Source organism: Ambystoma mexicanum, chromosome 2q (assembly GCF_040938575.1).
Source record: "Ambystoma mexicanum isolate Mex_15411 chromosome 2q, UKY_AmexF1_1, whole genome shotgun sequence".
Classification (NCBI taxonomy): Eukaryota; Metazoa; Chordata; class Amphibia; order Caudata; family Ambystomatidae; genus Ambystoma; species Ambystoma mexicanum.
The window spans coordinates 132,210,866-132,219,850 of record NC_090924.1 but is presented as its reverse complement, the minus strand read 5'-3'; the positions used below and the strand labels follow the sequence as shown (position 1 = coordinate 132,219,850).

At 46.4% G+C, this 8,985-nt stretch overlaps 1 pseudogene; it reads left to right on the top strand.

Annotated features, from left to right (window-relative positions):
* Window positions 1–5,425: 5,425 nt before the first annotated feature.
* LOC138570777 (5.8S ribosomal RNA) lies at window positions 5,426–5,579 on the top strand (annotated as a pseudogene).
* Window positions 5,580–8,985: the final 3,406 nt, after the last annotated feature.

Sequence of the window (8,985 nt, the reverse complement as noted above, 5' to 3'; positions counted from 1 at the left end):
TTCAAAACCATTTTTATAACATTGCTTTACTGTGCCCTCTTACCTAGCCCACAAATCAAATAATCTCTAAATGCGTTTTATTCTTTTCTTTGATCAGATGTGTAAAAAAGGGTGAATCCTATTAACAAAATTAATTTGAAAGATGTTAGTTTATCTTCATGAAGACCAATAGAAAATGGGCACGAAATGTTCCAAAGTGTTTTAGCATCGTTTATGTATTCTGTACCATGCCCGCTGTGTTGTGCCTTCATTGTGTTTGAAAATTAGAACCCTTGATGAATACAGCAGAGATGTGCGAGCAAGAGCAATAGTCTGCTTCTAAAATGTGCATATCAAATACTTTCCACGTCTCAGGATTGTATCCATCTGGTTCAAGCAGATACCTTCCAATTTAGCCTTTGTAGATTGCTTATTACTGAACTCCACAGAATGTGCCAGCTCTGTGAAATTTTCAAGTCATGCACCTTTGTCTCACAGCGGCACCCAATGCTAAAAGGGACTTTGAAGGTCATCTGTCTGGAACATGAAGGACGGGGCTCCCCTCTCCCCTCTGAACAACGTTACTCTGCTGCATAAATGTGCATCCGAAGAATTCATCTTTCCTAGCAAGAAACTAGAGAAGGATGAGGTTACCGGTAATTTGCCACGATGGGCCTGATTCACAGAAGCGTTTCCTGTGGGATTGCGCCATTATAAACTGCTTCTCTGAATCAGGCCCAATGAGTTTCCCAGATTCAATGGGTCTCCTGCAGTCTCCTTCTGCGAGGAGCCAACATCCTTGCCTAAACTTAGGAATCATTACTGGTGCTCAAAAAGGATATCATAAAATCAAGAGTCATGTGGCGATTACATTTTGGAGGTGTAGGTTTCACCGTTGCGTCAGTTCCAACCGACTAGTGCAATATCTTTGTCATTTTGAGTGCCGTGCTTCTCCTTGAACTCCTTACCTCTGGGGAAGCCAGAACACGGTACTCTTCATTCCTTTGTTAACATTTGTGGGACGGTGTTGTTGCGACTCTAGTCTCCCTGCACTGAAATGTTGTGGTGGGCTGGATGACATGTGGAGTCGTGACACTGATATTATGAGATGGCACGACAAGGAAAAGAGCTTTGTCTCCAACTGTCATATCATGATTTATGGACCACAAAGATGAGTTTTGGAATACTCATGTTCACATAATTAATGGTATATTATTTGCATAAGTGCTATCTACTGAGAGTGGACTGGCTTTAAAGGGGCATGATAAGTGGTATTATATCTATGCATTATATTATATCTATGCAACAGCATATCTGGACTCTCATTTATGTTTGTTTGGTACCCTGTCCTCTTTCTGCTTGCAGATTGCTTCTGGCCTTAAGTCGCTGGGTATTGCTATTTTCCACCTTCCTCCTATCATTCTCGAGTTCCTACTAGGTCCCTAACTCCTCTCTTTGGGTTGTCTTATCCAAGTGGCTTGATGGTAGTTCAATACTGGTCACCATTTTGGTAGTTTGGAGGAGGGGTGGTATTCAAGAATACTCAAACCTCCAGAGTCATACCCACCACATTTAGACACTTGGAACAGTGATATGCGAGTTATAATTCAATGTTCACTTAAGGAGGGAGGCAGTGGTTCTCTTTGGTGTGGGAGTTAGAATGTTGCACTGCACCAGCTCCTGAGTGTGCCACCTCGTAGCAATTCCAAGCAAGAGGGATCTTATTAAAAAGCTCAGTATGATCCAGTTGACATGGATTATTAAACACTAATTTGACCTCCATCATATGACATTAACATGATGTAACTGTGTTTAAGTGCAATAGAAACAATTTCCTGAAATGTTAACTCTACAGTACAAAGGCTGGCATACTTATCCCGTATCATAGCGTGACTTAAGAAGAAAATGACATGCCACGTGTTGAACCTTATTATGTTATTTGCTCACATTTAATTCACACGCAGAATATTGTTCCATCAAGATTGCTTCCCTCCAGGAAGGATAGCACTGCATAATTAGGTTTGTTAATTTAAGTTTATTTATATAAAATATATGGGTACAATACAAGGATGAGAGTCATGGCGACCAGAACCACGCGCCACACTCGCCCAAGGTAACTGTCACCACATTCAAAGCTGAACTTTCCACCCACACCAGATGACCTGATGACATCACACAGCACAGCCCTCTATGCTTAGACATACAGATAATGCACAACAGATTACAGCGCATCCCCCTTCCATGGGATTGATTTGGCAAATTTGGTCCATCTAGGGTTGGACTGCTGGGCCGGCATCGGCTGTTGTTTCAAGCAATTAGCTTCCACAAGCCTTGGGACAGTGTCAACTCAAGGGTATTCCCCTTCAGAGAGGACCCTCTTACATAGGTGACTCTCCCCTCAAGAGCAAAGGCTGAGCAGCCCGGCAGCTCCCTAGTGGTCAGATCAGAGTGGACAGGGTCAGTGGTGCTAGTCCCAGTGGGCCCTGTATGCCATGCTTTTGCCCCTACTCCACTAAGCACGTTTCTCAAGCAGTTTGGAACAACAGTTCCTTGTGGTGCTGACTCCCCTGTCAGTTGGTGTGTGGAAAAGCCCCTCCACTTCAAGATGTGCCGGGGCTGGGCCCAGTCTTTCCCCTTCGATCCCCCCGCCCCCGCCATGGCAGAGCAGGCTGGGTCGCTGGTGCCTGTGTGGTTGTCTTGTCCACCCACCCACCCAAGTGTTAGGGCATGCTCTGATACCAGATGCTTGGGTCGCACAGACCACCAAGGGTGCGAAGGCTGGCCTGAGATGGGTATGCTGCTCCTCCATTGCCACCCTCCAGCAGGTGTGGCTACCTGGTTAATCCTGTCAGTAGCATAGGTTTCTCTCAAAGATTAAGCCATGCACGTGTAATTACACATGGCTGGTACAGTGAAACTGCAAATGGCTCATTAAATCAGTTATGGTTCCTTTGATCACTCCATCTGTTACTTGGATAATTGTGGTCATTCCAGAGCTAATACATGCCGACGAGCGCTGGCCTGCTGGGGTGCGTATATTTATCTGACCAACACCAAACTCAGCTCGCCAGGTCACTTTGGTTACTCTAGATAGCCTTGGACCGATCGCACATCCCAGTGACGGTGATGATACATTCGGATGTCTGCCCTTTCTACTTTTGGTGGTACATTCTGTGCCTACCATGGTGATGACAGTTAACAAGGAATCAGGGTTTGATTCCAGAGAAGGAGCCTGAGAAATAGCTAGCACATTCAAGGAAGGCAACAGGCGCACAAATTATTCACTCCCGAGTCGGCGAGGTTGTGATGAAAAATAATAATAGAGGACTTTTTGGAGGACCTCTAACTGGAATGAGAACACTTTCAATCCTTTAAGGAGGATCCATTGGAGGGCAAGTCGTGTGCCAGCAGCCACCGTAATTCCAGCTCTAATAGCGTATATTAAAGTTGCTCCAGTTAAAAAGCTTGTACTTGGATCTTGGGATGGAGCTGGTGGTCCACTGCAAGGCGAGCGACCACCTGTCCCAGCTCCTGCCTCTTGGCACCCCCTGATGCTCTTGACTTAGTGACCTGGGGTTCTGAAACGTTTACTTTGAAAAAATAAGAGTGCTCACAGCAGGCCAGGCACCTGAATACTTCAGCTAGGACTAATGGAATAGGACGCCTGTTCTATTTTGTTGGTTTTTGGAACTGGGAACATGATTAAGAGAGACTGCTGAGGGCATTCATATTGTGGTGACATTCTTGGACCGGCGCAAGATGAACCAAAGCAAAAGCACTTGCCAAGAAAGTTTTTATTAATCAAGAATGAAACTCAGAGGTTCAAAAACGATCAGATACTGTCATAGTTCTGACCATAAACAATGCTGACTAGCGATCCGGCAGCGTTATTCCCATGACTCGCTAAGCAGATTCTGGGAAACCCAAGTCTTTGGGTTCCAGGGGGAGTATGGTTGCAAAGCTGAAACTTAAAGGAATTGACGGAAGGGCACCACCAGGAGTGGAGCCTGCGACTTAATTTAACTCAACACAGGAAAGCTCACCCGGCCCGGACACGGAAAGGATTGACAGATATATAGCGCTTTCACATTTCTGTGGGTGGTGGTGCATGGCTGTTCTTAGTTAATGCTAACTTGTTACGAGACCCACAACTATCAGCGCTCAACTTCTTAGAGGTACAAATGGCATTCAGCAGCACAAGGTCGAGCAATAACAGATCTGTGATGCCCTTAGATATCCTGGCCTGCACACGCACTACACTGAATGTATCAGTGTGTGTCTACCCTTCGCCAACAAGTGTAGGTACCCGCTAAACCTCGTTTGTGATAGAGATTGGGGATTACAATTATTTGCCATGAACGAGGAAGTCCCAGTAAGTGTGGGTTATAAGCTTGCTTGAAGTCTCTGCTCTTTGTACACACTGCCCCTCTTTACTACCAATTGGATGGTTTAGTGAGGTCCTCCGATCAGACATGCAGGGGTTAGCAACGGCCCTAGTGCAGCGCTGAGAAGATGATCAAACGTAACTATCTAGAGGAAACAAAAGTCGCCACAAGATTTCCATAGGTGAACCTGCAGACCTTGGTTGCGTCCCAGACGCATAGACCCACAGTCTGGGGTGCCCTTTGAGCTACAGTCTGGCCAGCAGAGCAGTCCATGGCCGGCACATGGGGGACCAGGTGCTGGGGCTGGGATCCCATCCCCTGCCCGGCAGATGGACGGGGACAGCTGGCAGTATTGGCTTAACCTGACGAGAGAACAGCTCCCACAAACACACGAGCGAGAGAGAGAGAGAGAGAGAGAGTTCTGAGCAGCACCCGACTGAGCTGGCCCTAAGCTGCTGTGCCATTTGGGTGCTCTGTTGCTGACCCCTATCCCACCAGTGTTCGGGTGGGCCTTAATATGGCCCGCGCAGGAAAGTCTAGAGTGGGACCTGCCAGGAGCTGAGGTAAACCTGTCTGTTCCCAAAGGGTGCATCCCCAGGTGGATGGGACCCTGGCAAGCCAGGTGGGCTCTCAGCCATGGCGCAGCCGGGCCAACACGATGGATGGGTGTCAAGGTCTGGCCCCCCACCGCCATGGTTGAGCGATGGGCAGGTTTGTCGGTGCAGTGGGAGAGCTCCACTTATCTCCAGGTACCTAGAGCTCGGCTCTGTGTGGCCAGGCTGCAGTTTGAAGAATCTAGTGGTACCACCCGATCTCCTGACTCCTTCAGCCTCCGTTATCATGGGAAGCCTGTCATGCTGTCGCAGATGGTGGGGGCTTCCCGGGCTGATTTCGTGGAATTCTTTTGTTTGTTTAAACCCTGATGGTCCTGGCTGACTCCCAAGTGGGGAAGCTAGACGGGGCACTGTGCCTCCTAGCCATGCAGGTGGGACAGGCAGCACTGCCTCCCTCATAGCCTCTCCTGCAGCGGCAGGTCAGGCCAACATCTGAAAATTGCCTGTGACTCTTGGCAGTGGATCACTTGGCTTGCGTGTTAATGAAGAACGTAGCTAGCTGCAAGAATTAGTGTGAATTGCAGAACATATTGATCATCGACACTTCAAATGCACCTTGCTGATCTGGGTTCCTTCCAGGGCTACACCTTTCTGAGGGTTGCTTGAACGTCAACCGCCCCAACTCCCCAGGGCATGACTGGGGCCATTGCAGGGGCCACCTTTCCCTTTATCCCACTGAAGTCCGACCCAGATAACCACCATCGCAGGGTCCCTGGACCAGGCATGGAGGCGTTTTGCCAGCCCGTCCAGGCCTCCCGGTTTCCCCCCTCGTGGGGTTGGGAGGGCCAGGCACCTGGCATGCCCCAGTGGTAGTGGTGGCGACAGCCTAAAACCAGGTGCATCTCTCCACCCGGGTCAGCTGGCCATGCTATCTGTGGCTGTCTGTGGTGTCCCAGGGTTGCTTGCATGGGATAGCCCTGGAGCACACGCCTCTTGACTGCATCCAATGGGCAACCTCTCCCCAGGCGGGCTTTGGTGCAGGTCAGGCAGCATACACTGGGCCGTGCCAACAGCAAAAGCAGTGTTTGAGGTGATCTCCATATTCGGAAGCCCAGCCTGCATTGATACCACTATGATGCCTTCACAGGCACTAGCAAATCAATATAATGATTTTTTTAAGGAAAAGATAGTGTCGATTCAAAAGAGTATTGCTACGAAGAGGGTTCAAGTGTCGGGTGGGGTAATGGAAAATGAAGAAGATGAAGTTGAGAAGAAAATAGAAAAAGAGAGTTTTCACTTCAATTGGTAAATGAGGAAATGATTTATTCCCTCCTCTCACAACTGAAACCCACAAATCATTTGTCATGTGCGATGCCTGCATGTACAGCCAAACGATTGGCAGTGAACTTGACATCATTTATCACAGTATTTGTGAACAAGTCACTGCAGGAGGGCCAGGTCCCTAAGGTTTTAAAAATGGCGCTAGTGAGACCCTTGCTAAATAAATTCCAATTTGGATTCAAAAATCTTGAAGAACTATCATCCAGTTGTCAATCTGATATGACCATCACAAAAAAAAAGTGGTAAGTGCACAGTACCAGGCGTTTGTGGATATAGAAAACCTGTTAGATAAACTTCAATCTGGTTTCCATCCCAACCATGGGACAGAGTCCGCACTCTTGGAAGTACACGAGGATCTACTGGAGGCTGCGGACAATGGAGGGTCCACGGCTCTATTGATATTGGACCTGTGCACGGCCTTTGATACAGTGGATCACTGTATCATGATACATCGCATTAGGAATGTAGGGAAAGCATCAGATCTAGTAACAAAATGCTTTGGTTCCTTCCTAAGGGATAGGATGAAAAGAGTGGTGTTTGAAGCTTTTTTGCTTCAGAATAGATATGCTTGGACTGTGGGGTACCCTGTCTGCGTTAATTTTGAATCTATATTTTGGTCCAGTGTTTGATATATTTCCGAAGCACGGTCTATGGTTCCATTCCTATGGCGATGACACAAAGGTTTATATTGAGATAAACAATATGAAGGAGGTGTTTGAGAAGATTAACCTGTGCATGAATGAGATCAATGGTTGGATGGCAGATAACCATTTACAGTTTAATGCTGCTAAGACTGAGCTGATACTTTTTAGCCCAAAAGGGAAAATGCTAATGGAGAGACAGAGGCCTCCCCCATTGATTCTGGCGCACACCAACCATTCAATCAGGTTTTTACTGTAATAGTTTACATTATTGATGATGATGTGTTTCTTTATAACATTCTGCTTGTATCATATTTCAACAGAGCGTTCTTAGCAGCAAAGTTCTTTGTTGTTGCTCTCACCTGCGTGGCAGATTAAAACTTGTTATCCTTACAAGATCGACTTGGCCTTTCTTCCCTAGCGGGTTGTATTCTCTCTGGTGTGATCGTTCAAGGACTTGCCTTCATCTACTATTACCCGATTTGAGAATCAAGTTTGAGAATCGGCAGGAACGGCATAAAAGACATGAAATTACTTCAAAACTATAATATATTGAAATGCGGCCATCACTGTTATTGTTAGTTAGGGTACAAGGAGTATTTTAAGTTAAGCTTAGAAGTGCCAAGGGCTGATTACATCGGCTCAGTGTGAAATTGTCAGTGCTCAGGCCGATTGTATAGGGTGGGGACGCCACCTGTCAATTGGAGGAGAATTCTGTTGTCCCAGCCTCTCCTAAGCCAAACCTTGCCATTTGCCAGCATTAGCAAATGCACCCCCTCCAATTGTACACAATGTGTAAGCATGGAGCTTGCATCTGTCATTGTAAAAGCACTCCCCTGTAGGATGCATGAAAGGAGAGCTAATCTGTAGAAATCACAGCTGTGTTTCTCTGAGATGCAATGTAGAAAAATCGTTTAAATTATGTTCTGCTTCTGAATTCATTATTATTTACTTTTTCGTACTCTCCTAGCATGGTACATAATTTAATGAATCTTCTTTTAAAAAAATAAAATAGTGGAACAAACATGCTCTTCTCCCCCTGGGCAAGTTCATTGTCCGTCCACCCATGCTTTGTTTACTAACTTAGCCTTTCCCATTTGTCATTGTCAACAGGAGATTAAGAGGAATGTGAATTGAATGTCGAGCAGGGAGAGGAGGGTATAGTTGCCCTACCTCCCGCTCAAGTAGCAGCAATAGAGAGCATACCACAGAGTTATAGGATGTGCCATGGTACTTGCATGGCTTTAGTAAATAGTAGGGGAGAGATGGGGAATCCCCAGTGAAAACGGGGGTAACTCAATTTCCATTGCTCCAGAAGGGTCTGGGATAGCCATATTATGTCCCATGGTCACACATGGACCTAAATAACTAAATTAAGACACTCACTTCAATCACTGGAGGGGCGGGGAAGTGGATTTATACATTAGAGAAACACACTGCTTGTGTCATGTTGGCCATAGTGGACATGAAGAGCTTATTCATGGCCCTAATGGGCAAGCGGTCAGATGAGCTTTGGAGGAGATTGGGGTATCTGGGAGTTCACTTGGATACAAATGCCCACGATCAAACAGCATTTAATAATTGCAGGGTACTGCTATGGGGGGCCTTGCAGATTATGTATCCTGACACGCCTAATATAAGTTTAATTCTAACCAAAACGCTGAAATTTGATGATGATCCTGCTGAACACATCCAGTTAATTCAAGAGATGTGGAGGGCAGAAACGGGAGAAGCATGGGACAAGAATGTGGTGATTATTTACCACATGCCAAAGAAGGGACTTCCCAAGGAAGTTCAGCATGATCTAGATAAAGTGGTTGGGAAGAAGGCCATGAGTTGGCACGAAATTCAAGCACATATTGTGCCTTTTTTTAAAAGGAGGCAAGAAAAGGAAAAGGAGAGTATAGAACAGGAACAAAAGGCAGAGGGCAAGCTTGTTCAGCAGACATTGGTGAAGATTTCTTTGGAAGGCATAGTAATTACTAACTCTATGGATGCACAGCAGGGGAAATTGGAACAATAGGGACATGGTGAATCAGGTATGACACAATGGAGGAAGGATGGGTATGCTCCCGGTACAAGGCA